Raw genomic sequence first — 17,883 nt, forward strand, 5'->3', positions numbered from 1 at the left:
TGTTAAGAATGATTTCTAAAATGAAAGAGTTAGAATATATAATAAAATTAATAAAAACCTGGATCTTCAAATTCCAGATTATTAGAAAAAAAATCAAGAATACCTTAATACAAGGGAGGGGGAGTGGTAAAAATTTTGTGCCTGAATTTCTATCATAAAGGCAGGGCCTACCCTAATCAAGATTTTGAAGCAAAGCGAGAAGTTCCAAGTCTCCTTTCCCCACCCCCACAGAAGTTTTGAACGACCTGCAAGAACTGATAGAAGCATCTTTCTCAAAGGTCCAGAAAACAAGTAGAGGATTGTAGTAACTGGGCAAGCATGGGTCAAGAAAAAGCAACTTAAAAATAATAGGCTCCCTTGATGTTTTTGCTGGCCCCTCATCTATTTCCTCACTGGCTGGGCACAGAGCAAGCCACACTCCCATTGTGGGTCCCAGGTTCCTGGTTCTAGTGTGAGAAAGAGCAGAGTAACTATCATATATATTTCAGTAGCATGTAGGTCTGGCCCAATCTGTCCGGTGATGGTCTGACAGATTGAACCACAACACTCGTTGCAGGCTTACCATCCCAAAACTTGCCTGCATGTAGAAGACAGCTCAGAAAGCTCTGCTATAGAATACTATGGGAGAGCAGTCAAGTTGTGGTTGCCTGGGGTAAGGGACTGCTCCCTGTGGGATATACAATTTAGTGCCTGGGACCACAGGAACAGTTTCCTAGGGAAGATGGGATATCTAGATCCATGTAAATGGAGGACTACCAGGGCTGCACACACATGCCCAAGACAGAACACAAGTTCAGAAAAGACCAGGGAGCCCCCTTTCTTTGGCCTTGAGCTCTTCTCTAAACTCACTGTGTGGTTTAGCTCTGAGGAGTACACTTGCATAGGTCAAACTGCAACTTCTTTCCTTCCTTCCTTCCTTCCTTCCTTCCTTCCTTCCTTCCTTCCTTCCTTCCTTCCTTCCTTCCTTCCTTCCTTTCCTTCTTTCCTTCTTTCCTTCCTTCCTCCTTCCTTCCCTCCCTCTTTTCCTTCCTTCTTTCCCCCCTTCCCTCTTTCCTTCTTTTTTTTGCTAAGTTCTGCCATTCAAGGAAAGCTCTGTCATAACACTAGCTGGATACAAGCTTAAGGAATGGACACCTCAGGGTCTAAATTCTAGCCATGACATGTTAAAATATCAAATGTCCAGGTTTCAACAAAAGATTACAAAACATACAAAGATACAAGATGAGATAGTTCAGACAATAGAGAAAATTACAGCATTAGAAACCATCAAGGATGAAGAAAAGACCTGGGTCATACTAAAGACTTTAAAAAATGGTCCTAAATATAATTAATGAAGTAAATAAAAAGATGAGCAAAGAACTAAAGGAAATCAGGAAAATGATAGATGAACACAAGGAGGATATCAATAGAGGGATGGAAATTATGTAAAGAACTGAATAAAGCCGAATGCTACAGTAACAGAAATAAAACACTCCCTAGAAGGAGTTCAGCATTTTGGAGCTGGCAGAAGAAAGAATCAGAGAGTTTAAAGATAAGATAATTTAAATCATCCAGTCTGAGGAGCAGAAAAGAGGAAAGAATGAAGACAAGTAAATAGAGCCTGAAGAAACTGTGGGACATCATCAGGCCACCTAACATACATATTCTGGGAGTCCCAAAAGGAGACTAAAGAGAGGGGGGCAGAGAGAATATTTAAAGAAACAATAGCTGCAAACTTCCCAAATTTAATGAGACATGAATATACACACCCAAGATATTCAACAAACTCCAAAGAGGATAAAGCTGAATAGAATTACACAGTCATATAATACAATCAAACAATGCCAAATGTGTAGTAGGCAGAACTGACTATCAGTTTTCTGTTTTTCCTTCTTCCAGGCCCATGGACTTCCTTAGCCCACTTCAAGGGGCCACGTGTCTTAATGTGACAAATTAAATATGTCATGTCCAGGATGAAGACTTAAGAGCCAGTGTACAATATGACAAGTTCCTATTATTTTTTCATGCTGTGATGATTGTGGAAACATGATATGACATAATAACCATCTTCAGCCTGGATCCAGAGTGATGGCTTGCAGCCTAGCCTAGCCTAACCAGCTTACTATTGCTTTGGCTTACTCATTGATGAGTGGTGAGGAAACTGATATTGGAAGTTAGATTGAAGGTGGTCAGTGTTATGCAGTGATGAAGCATTTGGGAAGATGATAGCCTAAGATAACCTAGAGGGCATATACATGTACTGCTATGGCAAGGGCTGGCAAATTTTTTCTGAAAAGAGCCAGATGGTAGATATTTTAGGCTTGGCTAGCCACGTGATTTTTTTGTTTCATATTCTTCTTCTTCTTTTTCCCTATCACCCTTTAAGAATGTAAAAGCCATTTTTAGCTCCCTGCATTACAAAAACAGTCTACAGTTTGGATTTGGCCCACAGATTGCCAGTGTGTGCTGACTCCTGCTCTAGGGAAATAGTTTCTAAAACACATTAGTAATTGCATTTTGATACTGTTGGGTGCATTTGACAATGTGCTAATAAGACAGAAATGATCTCAGAAAGGAATTGGCCACTTTGTGAGGAAGAAAGAGAATAGAGAGTGTCTAACATTTGGGGACTTGCAGGGTGGAATTCCAGCTTTTAAATGATAAAATTGTCTGTGTCTTTTAGCTACAAAGGTCAATTGAGCCTCACTCTTGCAGCAGTTTGAAGTCAAAGATATGGCTGTCACAGCCCTTGGTAAAAGCCTTGACTGAGAGCAATAATCCAGTTAAGGTGTGGGACCCATATCCTTGGACTAAATTGCTCAGGAAAAAAATGATCCAGGGAGTGGTTCTCCCACATAAGCTGAATAGTTCAACACCCCCAAATTATGACCAGAGAGAAAAGGACAGATACCTGGGCATGAGAAGGAGTAACTGGAAGAAGTTTGTCAAAAGAAATTTGGTTGTTTGAAAAGTTGACTAGGTTGCTGAGAGATTTGTATCATCCAAAGACCCACCAACTGGGACTGAGAAGGACCATGATTGAGACTTTAAAGTAAACACTTGTGGACGGGCAGGCAGCGGGTATGGTCTTCAAGGTGCACTTCAGATTGAGGCCAAGGAGGGTAACAGCAAAGGAACAATGTCTTAGAGGACGGAGCCAAAGGTCTTGGAAAACAGTGCACTAAGGAAGTCCTCCCGCAGGGGCATGAGAATCAAGGTAGCGAGCCCTCGCAGTAATTGCTTAGCGGGATTCCACATCTAAACCTGATATGGAAACTACCGTGTGTTCTCTGGTGGGTGTATTACCTAGAGATGTGGAGCACAGAGGCTGATCCTCTGGCTGGATGGGACCTGTGGGTTGTTTCCCTTGGGGAAAATATTTGGGGAATAGAAGAGTGACTATGTTACTCTTTAATACTATTCACTGACTATTTCCAATTCTCCATGCTTCTAGGCTTGGGGTAGGATTGCCTTTCTCTGCACTTTGAGGTTACTTCAGTTACACTGGCCTTCTTTTAGTTTTCCTGTGTGCTCTCTTTCTCATCATCATTACATGACTTCAACTGATGCTGAAAATGATACTGTAGAACACAATACCCAGAGTGGTTCTAAGAACATGAATTAATAATTCAAATCACATACTCTCAAGGCACTTAGATTAGAATAAAACACAGACCTCTAAACCAGACCTGAAGACCCAGGGATCTTATCTCCAACCTCTCCTGTCTCGTTCCACCTTATTCTTGTTTGTTGCTGGGCTTCACAGAGACTGTGATTCTGTTATTCCGCTCATCTTGTCGCTGCCTTAACGACACTACATTTCCTTTCCCTTGCGCAACAACCTCTTTTCTCATGTGTTCAAGTGGCTGGTGGCACAGATTAGTATCTGGGAGAAAGAAGTTGCCCCTGTTCACTTCATATGAAATAACCCTATCATATCCCCCCTTTTAAGTTTCACAAGTCCATTTTGCTCTCTTTATAGCACATATTGCCATCTGAGATAGTTTTATTTTTTAGTTGCTCATTGGTTTTCATTCCCCAGACAAATATAAGATCTAGAGGGCCTTGTCTGACTAATTTCACCTCTAAATCTCAAGCCTTCATCTTTGCTGGGCACCTTGTAGGCACTCAAAAAATATTAGTTGAATAAATCAACGGGTGACACACTATCGGTTAGGCAGAAGCAAATCACCACATCTCAGGGGCTTAGTGCAACAAGGTTTATGCTCATTCAAGCTATATGTTGAGGGCTTTGTTCCAGCTTCCCTGAGCAATGAGCAGCCACCACCTATATACTGCCAAACACCCTGACAGAGAGAATAAAGAATGGTAAATTACACAATGGTTCTTAGAAACTCCACCCCGGAATGGCAAAGGTCCATCCTGCTCATATTTCACTGGCTAGAGCAAGTGACTTGGCGAGATCCAACTTCTGGGAACAATGAAGGGCAATCCTACTGTGTGCCAGTTGGCAATAATGACTGCCACCTAGGAATGAATAGTGTTCCCGCTGACTTGAGTGTTTTCCCCTTCCTTTCAGCTCTCAGGTGAAATGTTGTATCTACAGTGAAACTTTCTTTATCCCTTAACCAGTTGTTTCTCAACTTATAATGTGAATATACATCACCTGGGGACTTATTAAACTGCAGGTCTGGGGAGCAGCCTGAGTGCCTGCATTTCTAACAAGTCCCCAGGTAATGCCGATGCTCTGGTCTGTAGACCACACTCTGAGTAGCCAGATTCCCGACTGTTCTACTCTTTCCAGTAACTGGGCATCCATTCTTAATGGTACTTCTCTCAGCTGTAATTAGACCTTTATTTGCATGGTTATTTGAATAACATCTGCCTCTTCCTCCCACTTCTGGGCTCTATGACATCAGGGACCACTCTGCTGTTGCTCACCATTGCCTCCTTGGGATGAGAGATGCTAAAAAATATTGGCTAGCTTAATGAGTTGTTGAATCCCTAGATCTCTAGGGATTGCTCATATTTCTGGGTAAGTCCCAGAAGTCCTGGGACTCTGCTGGAGCTTGGCAGTTAGTGGCCGTGAAATCAGTATGTGCTCTTTGGAAGGCAACTTGGTTATGAGTACTCTATTGATCCTTACCTACATGTTGAATATATGTTTGCATACACCCTAAGAATTGTTCCTGTTGTGACTTGGGCACTAAAATGTCACAATGTCAGCTAAGAATATTTGGTGAAAGCAGTAATTGCTCTGTGAAAGCAGCAGGGTTCTCAACTTCTATATTCCTGGAGTTCATCTGGTTATACCAGTGTGGTTAGTCGACTAACCTTTCAGATTCTTCAGAATGAAATAATAACTACCTTAATAAACTGGTCATGGAATCTTCTCCAAAGTAGGTCAGTTGAATATTCATTTGTGATGTGAGTTCATTTAACACTGTTATTAGGACTTATTTTAAACAGTAAGAGCTGGCTCAGAGGGAAGTGAATAACTTAATTATCTTCTCATTTTAAGTAATATTCATATTTCTTCCTTCCTCTATAGCTCCTTTTAATTTTCTTTTATAATTTATAGCGTTATAATTAGGAGTTCTGATGATATACTTGAGCAAAGTATGTCCTTATGGATAAGTGGGGCCATTAATAGACCAGGAACTTTGGGTCCCGTCTGTTTCCTTCACATGACTTTGCAAGGTACAGATGCTCAGCTTTTAATACATGAATGAGAAGCAGCTGCTTTAGCTCAGTCACTGTTTGCCAGAACTGAAAAGGCCAGTCAGCTGGAGCAAAGCCTTTGAAAAGAAGGACAAGGGCAATCCAAACTCTCGATGAGGACAAAGATTTCCCTCTAGCTCAGCGTTTTACTTCCTTGGGGTATATACCTCAGGTGACAGCTGTGAAGAGAAATGCTAATGATCCTGTAAGGGCAGGAAAGTAGATGCCTTTTGCCTCTTGAGGGAAATGAAACAGATGCCTGCATCTTCTTACGTTTCCGTTCCCTAATCTAAATGAAGCTATTGTCCAGGATAAAAATCTAGAATATGAGTGAGTGGGCCTTACGGTCATATGACACTGAGGGTGGGAGGAGTGTTGACCCTATAGAGCACTGGTTATGAAGCTGGAGAAACTGATGGATTTTATAATTCTCCAGTATTATGGTTTCATTTGTTTTAGGTTTAAACCAACTTCGTAAATTGGTTGAGTCTATCATGCTTGTGTTTCCCTTTCTAAAATGCAATATATGATCACTCACTTCTAAATACACTGAAGGGAAGGAAGAAAAAGAAGGCTGAGGTTCAAGTGTCTGGAGATGGAATGGCTACATGGCTTCACAGCTTCATGGTTTAACCAGAGAAGAAGTAACAGTAAAGGAAATATATTAAGAAATGTATTACAACGAATTGGCATATGTGATTAAGGGGGCTGGCTAAGCAAGACTGAACTCTGGAGGCAGGCTGTCAGGAAAAGCAGGTTGGAACTCTGGCATGAGATGAAGCTGCTGTCCACAGGCAGAACTCTTCCTTCTTCAGGGAAGCCTTAGCTCCTATTAACACCTGCCATAGAATCAGGCCCACCCAGATTATCTGGGATAATCGTCCATACTTAAAGTCAATGCATTACGGATTTTAATCACATCTAAAAATATCTTCACAGCAACGTCTTAGATCAATGTATGAATCTCTGGGGAATGTAGCTTGATCAAGCTGACACATCGAAAAGACAGCACAGTATCCAACAAGCCCAACTCTTCTCTATGAAATTTTGGCCTTAGTCTTCCACTTGTAAAATGAGACTATTTTAGTGTCTATCTCACAGGATTTGTGCATGGGATGAGATATGATTAAATGAACTAATGCAAATAGTTTACCATTAAGTCAGGTACAAAATAGCACTCAATAAATATTAGTCATCATTATTATTTTTTCTTATTTGTTCAATAGTTTATACTTTGCCAAGACTTCTCATGTTAAATACTGAAGTTCATTGGTCACATCAACTCTTTTAATATGATTTCTCTTTTCTTTATAAAAATGAAAAACTGAAGTAGAGAGAGATTAAATTATTTGTGACCAACATGTCTATTGTAGCCAAGGCTACCAGGACTAGAAGCCACATTTGCTGCATTCCAGGGCCCTTATAGGCTGTGCAAGCAACAGTATTCCTGTCCTTACCAACATAATGTTTCTCAGTGCTTTAAAACATTTATCTATACAACAAAAGAAACAGTCATCTGTCACCTATATTCTAAAACCCTATGTTTAGCAAGAGTCTCACCATCCTTTTAGATTTAAAGGCATTTTGGTTCAAACACGCATCAGAGTGATGGTAGGGAGCTGGGCATCCCTCCCAATTTCATTGGGGATTCTTGGGAGGACATTTCCTGTTGTTACTCATGGAAGCTACAGTTGTATCGTGAACCACTGTTACTGCTGCTATCTTTTTTTTTTTTTGTCTTTATTTTTTTAAAATTACTTTAAAAAAATATGAGGTCCCCATATACCCCCCACTCCCCCTCCCCCCACTCCTCCCCCCATATACCCCCCACCCCCCTCACTCCACTCCTCCCCCCATAACAACAATCTCCTCCATCATCATGAGACATGCATTGCATTGATCATGCCCTTTCTCAGCTAGACAGGCTATTCCCTTTCTGTGTTCCTTACTGATTCAGATTTGAAATGCAACCCCTTTCCCTGATGCCCATCAAGGTATTTCTGGTTGTAGCAGATATTGAAGAATGGAAATGGAGTGGATTTATATAGCGGCACACATATTTACATCACAGTTCACATATCTGAATTCCCTGTTACTCTCTTACTCTCCACCTCATTTCCAAGGGATACTAATTTCCCCACTGGCTCTACTCTGACCATGTGGTAGCTCTCCCTTTCTCTAACTCTTTTGGTTTACCACTTTTGCTCTTGGTCCACACCCCCAAATCCTGGTTAATTTTTTTTGTAGAGCTGTGGCCATGTTTTTGAGTGAAATGAGGGTTGGGTGCCAGAGGTGAGTTCATCTTCTTTCGCTCCAGAGACAGACTAAGTGGCTTAAATTTTTGTTTGTTTGCTTGTTCATTTACTTTAAATTCTATTCTAATCTTAAAGAAACTAGGAGATTATATTTCAGACAATGCCTCTATTAAGGTGTGAACATTTCTACTTTGGCTTTCAAAAGGAAAAACAAAACAAAACAACAAACCAAACAACTTACAAAGACTGACTGGTTAAAAAATAGCTAACAGTATGGGCTTATTTTACTTCATGCTTCAACCCTTTCATGACCTTTAGAAGATGAATTTCTTTTATGCTTTGTTTGTGGAATTATCATTAATTATTAGGAGCCACAAACAAAACCTGCCATGATGGATTATCTGCAGGCCACTGCATAATTACTATCTCTAGGCATGGATGGCTCCATCACAGAGGTGCCAGATATTAGAAGAGTAAGTTTTGTGTGTGTGTTTTGACAAAGTATCATAAAACTTGATGAAGTGAAAAGAGAAGGACTGTTAGCACTAGCAGAACTCAGCGGCCTGGCAGCGTGCATTTCTGCCTAACATCCACAATTAAATCACCAAGGGTTACAATTTCTTTCTTTCTTCCTCCTCCTCTTCCTCCACCTCTTCTTTAATGAAAGGAGACTATTGTAATTATTTCACATAATAAGATTTAAAACCATTCTCTACCCTGTACTCATAGCAGAACCAGATGGAGAAACAAATAACGATCTTCTCGTTTAACACGGTAGTATTGTATCATGGATATACCTACTCTTACAAGTGATTCACGTGCACCAAATACATTTTTCCTCTCACCACACTGTATAAAGCATATCTGCTCAAGTTCTCAAAAGGCAAAATATCTGTGTGCCTCACGTATATGTTCTTTGCTAGACTTAAAGTGAACTTTTAAGGCCCAATCTCATTCAACTTTGAATAACTAGCAAGAACTGGACGAAACATCTCTCAGGTTTCCAGAAAATAGCTAAAGGGCTGCAGTAACAGGGTGAGTGCTGAATCAAGAAAGAAACCTTACAAGTGGGAGGCTCTTACGGCACCCAGGCTGACCCGCTCCTACCTCGTACCTGCTTGCAGCAGAGCTGGGCCCCTCCCCAGGTGGATCCCTGGTGCCGGTTCCAGAGGAAGCAGCGTGGCTCTCCTGCACTTGCTGGCAGCGTGCACGTCTGGTGCAGTCTGCCTGGAGGTGGCCTGGGACTAGCTGCACGTAGAAGGGGGCTCACCGAGCTCTTCTGCAGAACGGCGTGGGTCAGCAGTCAGGTCTTGCTGCCTAGGAAAAGGGCCTGCTGGCTATAGGACCTACAGCACAGTGCTCTGGACCAAGGGAAGAGGGGACGTCTGTAACCTTGGCAACAGGGGAATCTCTAGGGCCGTGAAGAGGCCAAAGAAAAACTCCAGCACAGAAAGGATCCCAGAGGCTCCTGTGCTTTGGCCTGGAGCTATATTTATGCAGCCCATTGTACGGCTAAACCCCAAAGAGCCCTTGCCCAGGTCAATCTGCAAAGATGTCTTTTTTCCCTTTTTTTGGTGAGTAATTGGCATTCAAGGAAAACTTGGTAGTAACATAAGCTGGATACCATCTTAAATTGAAATTTTAAGGAGTCCTCGGGTTGACCTTTAGAGAGCTCTTGTTTAAGAAAATTAGTAGTTAATTGGTCCCTTTAGTGGCCCCTAAGCAGTTAAATAAAGCAGAAAGATACCTGCTTTTCTTTTAGACAGAATGCCCTTTCACGGAATACTTGGGCGCAGAGCAATGCTTAGGAAGTTGGTGAGTTATATGGAGGGAGGTTTGCCTGAGAAGCTCCTCTGCTCTCTGCAGAGCACATTCATTTCAATATCTTCATTGCTGTGGTTATTGTTTACTCAGATTCCATGAAGTAAAAACCTCATTGAAATGGCACTAGCTCCATGATATATTTTACGATTATGTGTGGCATTTTACATTGCTTTTGACTAATGGCTAACAAACCATAGCCATACCAGCAAAGGTTACAGTCTGCTTTACTTCTTCCTCCATCACTCCCTTTAATGAAAGCCGGGTAATGGATTATACAAGATAAATTGTGAAACCAAATTCTCTAACTAACATGAGAAAAATGTAGATAGTAATACATTTAACCAAGATTTTTTGGTGATAACAAAATGTTCAGAAAACAAATAGAAAAACAGGGGATTGCCAAAATACTATGTTATAGGGATCACACTTGTTTCTAAGGAAATGTAGCACCAAAATTATAGCACAGAAGATTTGACACGTGTTTTTGGGATATTACTTTTGAAGCCAACTCTTCATTCAAACAGAGGAAAAATTGACAGTTGTTTATGTACTCGGGAGTAAACAAATCAGGTTTCTGGGTTTTTAAAAAAAATGTATTTTATTTATTTCTCCCCTCACCCTTTTTGTTTGCACTTGCTATATCTGTTCATCTTCCTTGTTACTTTAGGAAGCACCAGGAACTGAACCTGGGACCTCTGATATGGGAAGAAGGCGCCTAATCACTTGAGCCACTTCTGCTCCCTGCTTTGTTGTGCCTCTCATTGTGCTTTTCTTCTTGTGTCTCTTGTTGTATCATCTTGCTGCACCTGCCCATCATGCCAGCTCATTATCTTCTTTAGGAAGCACTGGGAACCAGAGACCTCTCATGAGGTAGGAAAGAGTGCGATTGCTTTAGTCACATCCGCTTCCCAACAAATTGGGTTTCATAGAGTCAGCCCTGCTCATTATGAGCTGTGTAAAGTTGGACTTACCTACCCTTAGTAGCATCTGGAAGATGGGGATAATAGAAATGCTTAATCAAAGGGCCAATGGTAAGGATTAAGGATTGCGCAAAGAGCTTATTACAGTGTCTGGTGGATACCAGGCATTAAATAAATGCTTATTCTTTAAAGATTTATTTTATTTATTTCTCTCCCTTTCTCCTTACCCACCCCCCACCACCACCGCCATTGTCTGCTCTCTTGTGTCCACTTGCTGTGTGTTCTTCTGTGTCCACTTGTATTCTCAGAGGCACTGGGAATCTGTGTCTCTTTTTTTGTTGCATCATCTTGCTGCATCACTTCTCTGTGTGTGTGGCACCACTCCTGGGTGGGCTGTGCTTTTTTTTGCCTTGGGTGACTCTCCTTGCAGGGCGTACTCCTTGTGCGTGGAGCTCCCCTACACAGGGGACACCCCTGCAGGGCATGGCATTCCTTGGGCATGGCATTCCTTGTGCCCAGCAGCACTGCATATGGGCCAACTTACCACATGGGCCAGGAGGCCCTGGGTTTGAACCCTGGACCTCCTATATGGTAGACGGACACTCTATCAGTAAAGCCACGTCTGCTTTCCTAAATGCTTATTCTTAATACTCTGATGAGAATAACTTGAAGTATGAAAGGTGTTTGGATTTGATGGCTATAAAGATGATCAATTAATTAGTAAGTATAAATTAGACATATGGCTGTTAAAAAACCATTGTGTTTAAGACACACATATATTCACACACATATACCCCATCCCACCACCACCGCCACCAACAGTGAAACCTACCAGGGCAGTTCTAACTATTTAAGGATTTTTGAGGCTAATGGAAGGCAATTTATTTCTGATAGTATTAAAAGAATAAATACATTATTTCCTTCAAATTCCTAAACATAAATAAAATCAAATACTATAAAAATCTATGACCTTAAATATATTCATTATAGAATTACATTGATTAGCCTAGTGTTACATACACAGGCTCTTAAACTCAGACTGTCTAAATTCAAAATCATCCCCTTACTGTGAACTGTGTTATTTGGGCAAACTGTTTAACCTCTCAATATCTCATTTTCTTCATCCATAAAATGGGTGTAATTATAATATCTTCTCTAATGAGTCATTATGAGGATTATGTGGTTAATACTATAAGGTATTTGATAAGTGTTGTCGTTACCAGTATTTAAAAGTGACTTTTGCTTCACCAGTTTTTGTCAAAGAAGGGAAAAATATTGTGACTTTTCTTCCCTACCTTCTTCCAGAAACTTGTTTGAAAGGTTTGCTTGTTTTCCTAAAGGAGGTAACATGGCTGGTTGACCAGCAGAGTGAGAGCCACGACAGCTCACATTCGCAGGAAGTTCAGTATGCCGTTCAGAATACTTCATTGCCAGACTGCTCAAGGAATTTTTAAAGTTCAAAATGAATGACACTAGAGACTCTATAAGGGAAATTATCATCTAATTCAATATTTGTAGATACATTTTTATTGCAGTAAAATTTGACCAAATAAGAAAAAAATACTGCAGTAAATGGTATCTAGAGGAAAAACTGAATAGAGCTGCTAAGACATCATGGAATTGATTCCTGAATTGGTTAGGGTTGATTTCAGCACAAGAAATAAAACTATAGTAAAAATGTATTTTATAGAATTGTTTTTTTTGCAAGATGATAATGGTTTTGTTGAAAACTAGTGCTTCTACCTGAAAATTAAACATAATTGTACTTACATTATACAGTCACTGATCTACAGTACAAACCAGATTAGAGATTAAGCAATCTGAGCTTCTCTTTTTAAAAATTTGTGTTTATTTTATTGAATCATCTGTATTGATCTTTTCCTTTTATACTGAATAAAGCCAACCAAACTGAAGAATTTTAATTTTTTGAGGTTAATTCTGAAAACATTTACAGTGGAAATTATTTAATGATGATGATAAACACTAAGGATATAAACATCTAGTATGGATGTGTGTGTGTGTGTGTGTGTATTTCCTTAACACATATCAGCTGATGTTGTCAAATACAACACACAAAGAAGGGATCCTCTCATCTGGAGCAGAAATGGATACAAGCAACCACGGAGTAGGAGGGGATTTGGGAGACGGCGTTACCAGCAGAACCCTTGGTTCAGACAAGGTGGCTCTAATGAGAGGTATAGCCCAGGGATACCGCAAACCCTACGGGATTCTGATGGTGATGATAAGTCCCTGTCAACCTCCTCCAGCAGAGCCAGAAATTCTTCCTTGCCAGATCTACCAGGGTATTACTTTGACCTTGAAAAGAAATGTTACTTTCACTAGACAGAACAACTGCAATGCTCTCACAAAGGAGAGCTTCGGGCAGAAGCAGATGGAGAGCAAAAGACTACAGCTGCTAGAGTAGGACAAGCAGGAAGAGAAAATAGCTAGGATGGGATTTAATACATCTTTCTTGCTACATAAAAAGCAGATGGGTTTTTCCAAGGACACCAATTACTGCTGCCTAACCCATGAGCTCCGAGGGAGCTGCCTGCAGAAGAAAAAGTTCCAGATTCAGAGCTCCACCCCTCCACTTTGGCAAGCCACCGATTTAATCTCATTCTGACCGATACCAACGGGGACTTGGCTCTTCACAGTGAATGACATTAATGTTGGAGGCTCCAAGTACAGCATCATCCACCTGGGCAATCTGCAGACCTGGCACTCACCGTGAAAATGCATGAAAACCCCTCCTTCCCCAAGTGGAAGATGAATTCTGTTTTCTGGACCTCGCTGAATCACTTGGATTCCCACATTCTGCTGGGCCTCCTGGGAATCACAGAGAATCCAGACAGTGCACTCTGCTGCCAGTGGTACAGTAGGATTCCAGCAGGAGACTGGCCTGGCATGCTCTGCAGCCTCTGGTGCCTGGTCCTGTGCCTGGGCCCTGAATAGCCAGGCAAGAACTTCATCCGCACAAGCTTGTCTTGGCAGGTCTTGGTGACCAACGTCATGACAGGACACCAGTAGTCATTTGGGACCAACATTGATGTCTTGGCCCCTCACTTCACTATTGTGAACCCTGTTCTATACAATGGCTATAGTTGGGGGGAGATCTTTGCTATTGATCTCTGCTCTCAATATCAGGGCAAGGGCTGGATGACTAACTTCCCGGTCCATGACTCCATTGTGACCCGAACAAGAGCAATCCCTGATGGTGTCAGACATGTTTGGAAAGATCAAGCTCTGGGACCTGAAGGCCACTAAGTGTGTTAGGCAGTGTGAGGGCTATGGGAATGAGTAAGCCTACCTGCCCTGGCATGAGCACCAGGAAGAAGGAATCCTTGTGGCAGTGGGGCAGGGCTGCTACATGAGGATGAGGAGCCTCTACATGCGCACCTGCTGAGAACAATGCCCTCCTTATTCCCTACCTCCAAAGTAGATATCCCCAGTGTGGGATTCTCCTGTAGGCTCAGGGGCTTCCAGGGAGTGCCAGGGCTACTCATGGCAGTCCGATGGGACTTCTGCTATTTCTCCTCTAACAAATTCTCTGGTGTGCAGCTTGGAGGAATGTGGATTTGATTTCAGGGGATAAATTGCTCTCCTCTAACAAGGGCATTTTAAATGGATGCTCACGGCACATAGATCCCATCCATCCTGCTGCTGGGCTAAAGGTGGAAGTGTTTATATGGTAATGCTTCAGTAAAGTTATTTTAGACTTATCTTAGTTACCTTGTGGGCTCAGAAAGCTCAAAAGTCCTTTTCATGAACGATGCCCATTTCTCTTTCTTATTGAATTCCTTAGAGCTTTCCCACACCCCAATTGTTTTGTTTGCTTTTTTTTTTTTTTTAAACCAGAATACTTTTTCCCCAAGTACGGGAGATTGGTGAAAATGAAAATAATGAAATTAGTTGTCTCTTATTTCGGGTAAAGCCCTTTCAAGAAACTTGATGATGAGACTGGATGAGGCTGTGTTAGGCTAGCCAGTGTCTGGGTTCCAGAAGACTTGCATCTGAATTTGAGTAAACCAACTGGATACAGTGAGAAGGGGAAAGTCTTTATCTGAGTCACTACAGAGAAGATTTTAAAGGATGGGGTTTAGAATTCATCCTTTTTGAATAAATCTTACTCAATATCAATAGCAGATCCTGGGGACTCTTTTTTACAGCATCATTCATAAGCATTTAAATGCTAGCAGGTTTTAAACATTTTAAACAGACAGACCTTCTCATGCCTTTTGAGGCATCTTTGAAACTATTAGGTTTAACCACTCCTATTTCTATTATGGTGGCTTGAATAGGAGATTTAAGAGCCCCAGCAAAGAAAATTAGCTTTGACTTTTTGTAATCTAGAGGAAGCAGTTTGTGAAATGTTCTTACAAAGTGCTGAAAGAACCTTTCTTTCTACCAAATAATAAAACTAGAATGACAAATAAAATTTAAAAAATAATCAATGGAACTATAGTACACAGTGCCCCCTAAGTTACATCATGGACTAGAGTTAATATAATTATAAAAGTGTGCTATCATCAATTATAACATGTTTCAAACCATTGCAAGGTGTTAATGATATGGTGGTATGTAAAAATATTGTGTTTTATGTATGATTGTTCTATAAATCTACAGCTTCTCAAATAAAGAAAAAAAAACCTCAACACCCTAAAACATACATCTAACTGGTTTACCACAATACTAGGATGGTTATTCATCTTTAGATAATTTTCTCTGTACTGTGTGGTTAAAAACAAGGTGTCAGGTGCTGCTGTGGATATATAGAGAATAATGCACAATCTTGATCCTCAAAAAGTATAGAGTGGCAACAGGATGATGGTAGAGTAAGATGCTATGGGCAATAACCCTCCCTGCTCAAGTCATAATGGATAGAATCAATTTTCCCTGAATTTCGGTAGGTGCTCAAGGGTTAAAAATAGCTAAGGCATTAGAAAAAAGGAAACTTAAAATATGGTAGGAAAGCTGTAGGATGCTTTGACTTGCCCTGGCTTCTTTCCCTCTCTACACCTGGCACACCACTAATAGTGGCCTATGCTCCCATGATGGTACTTCTTTGTCCTAGTGTGATGATCCATGTTCATAGTGTGAATCCCATTTAATGTGTTTGTATGTCTGCTCAAACCTGCTCCCCGAAAAAGTCACTCAGGGTGATCATTAGTTTTATCTAACCAAAAAATTGTACATGGTGGAGAAGCAGAGTGGGGAAGCAGTGTGGAGAAGTGTCACAGAACAGAGGAAACCATACTGCTAAGCAGGAAACATTGCATTTGAGAAGTAAAAATTAGCACCCAGGGCCCAGGAAGAGAGATTTTTTTTGAGAGAATACTAGGAAACCCAAAAGAATTTGAAAAGACCTGAGAACTTTTGAAAGATACTTCATAAGCCCAGGGCGGGACACATGCTCAAAAATACCAGAGAAGAATTTGACTGTTGACAGCAGATTGACCTTTGAGATTATAAATTGGGGTAAACACTGAAGGAGACCATTAACACAGAACCTATGTACACTACAGCTTTTAACAATAAATAGAAAAACAGCAAACCCTGGGGACAAGGGAGAATATCATTTCCAGAGCTAACATATCAAAATAATCAAGTTTCCAGACATCAACCCAAAATTACAAGGCATACAAAGAAACAGGAGAAGATGGACCACTCAAAGGAACAGAAATTATCCTGGAGGCAACCTGGCTGTTGGAGTCACAATCAAAGACATAAGCCAACTTTAATGAGCTAAAGGAAAACATGAACAAAGAACTAAAGGAAATCAGGAAAATGATACATGGACAAAAGGAGGAATTAAAAATTTAAAAGGAACTAAATGGCAAATTTGTAGATGAAAATACAATACTGAAATTTAAAATAAACTGAAGGATTCAATAGCAGATTTTAATAGGCAGAAGAAAGGATCAGTGAAGTTGAAGTTAGGACACCTGAAATTATTCAGGCTAAGGAGCAGAAGGAGAAAAGAAAAAGAGTGAGCAAAGCCTAAGGAATCTTGGGACACCAAGAAGCATACTAACATGTGTATTATGGAAATCCCAGATGGAGACTAAAAATAGAAAGGAGCATAAGGAACTGCTGGAGAAAATTTGAAAACAAGAATATTTACATCCATGAAGCTCAATGAATTCCAAATAGGATATCTATACAGAGAAACATTATAGTCAAATTTTCATAGGCTAAAGATAAAGAACCGTAAAAGCTGCAAGAAACAACTGGCCCATCATGTTCAACGGGATCATCAATACAATTAAGAGATTATTTCTCATTAGAAACTATGGAGGCAGAAAGCAGTGGATGGACATATTTAGATTACCAGGAATCTGCAGACAGCTTTGACAAGTGCCTGGGGTGGTGGTGGAGCAGAACCCCTGGATGGATGTGTCCCAGTTCCTGTAGACATCCCAGAAAACCTTCCAGTTTACCTCTGGGGAAGAGCCCCAGCCTGGGGAGACTGTCATTTACATAGCTGGCACCTTTGACCTGTTCTACAATGGGCAGGTGGGTTTCTTGGAGAAGGAACACAGGCTAGTAGAGAGACCCTACATCATCACAGACCTGCATTTTGAGGTCACCTGCTACAAGGGGAAGAACCACTCCATCATGAACCTGCATGAGTGGACCCTGGGCATGCTGGCCTGCTGGTACATGTTGTAAGTGGTGTCTGGGGCCCTGTATGTCATTACAGCAGAGCTCCTGGACCATTTCAAGGTGGACTTGGTTTGTCATGGAAAGATGAAAATTGTGCCTGACAAGGAAGGCTCCACTCCCTACCAGGAGCCCAAGAGAAGGGGCATCTTCTGTCATACATACAGTGGCAGTGACCACACCACAGACCTCATCATCCAGAGAATTGTCAAGAACAGGGTTAGAGCACATGGCCCTGAACTAGAAGGAAGAAGCCAAGGAGCTGGCTTTTCTGGAAGTGTTGAGGAGGCAGGGGGGCGGCCAGCAGGAGGGGGTGAACTGACTTCTACCCAGATGAGGTCACTGAGAGCCCAGCAGTGGCCCCACCTACTTTACTTCCTATGGCCTAGAAGTTGCCACAGTTCACGAAGCCCAAGAGCCTCTGAAAGGGTGGCATGCAGAGACTCTACTGTCCACCCCTGCCTGCAAGAAGTCATCTAACAGCAGGCTGCCTGCCCTTCCCTGCTGAGCTGCACAGAGATGGTGACCAATGCAGGAGCCTGGCCAAGCTGGCAGCAGGA

At 41.4% G+C, this 17,883-nt stretch overlaps 1 protein-coding gene and 2 pseudogenes across 2 annotated transcripts in view; 2 read left to right on the forward strand and 1 right to left on the reverse strand.

The window, feature by feature from the left end:
* Positions 1 to 17,883, reverse strand: part of GALNTL6 (polypeptide N-acetylgalactosaminyltransferase like 6) — a 1,335,131-nt gene that overhangs the window by 389,385 nt on the left and 927,863 nt on the right. The gene's annotated exons all lie outside the window — the stretch shown is intronic.
* On the forward strand, positions 2,897 to 14,242 carry LOC139438642 (DDB1- and CUL4-associated factor 4 pseudogene; annotated as a pseudogene).
* LOC139438691 (ethanolamine-phosphate cytidylyltransferase pseudogene) lies at positions 16,953 to 17,645 on the forward strand (annotated as a pseudogene).

The sequence above is a fragment of the Dasypus novemcinctus genome, chromosome 1 (assembly GCF_030445035.2).
Source record: "Dasypus novemcinctus isolate mDasNov1 chromosome 1, mDasNov1.1.hap2, whole genome shotgun sequence".
In the NCBI taxonomy this organism is placed as follows: domain Eukaryota; kingdom Metazoa; phylum Chordata; class Mammalia; order Cingulata; family Dasypodidae; genus Dasypus; species Dasypus novemcinctus.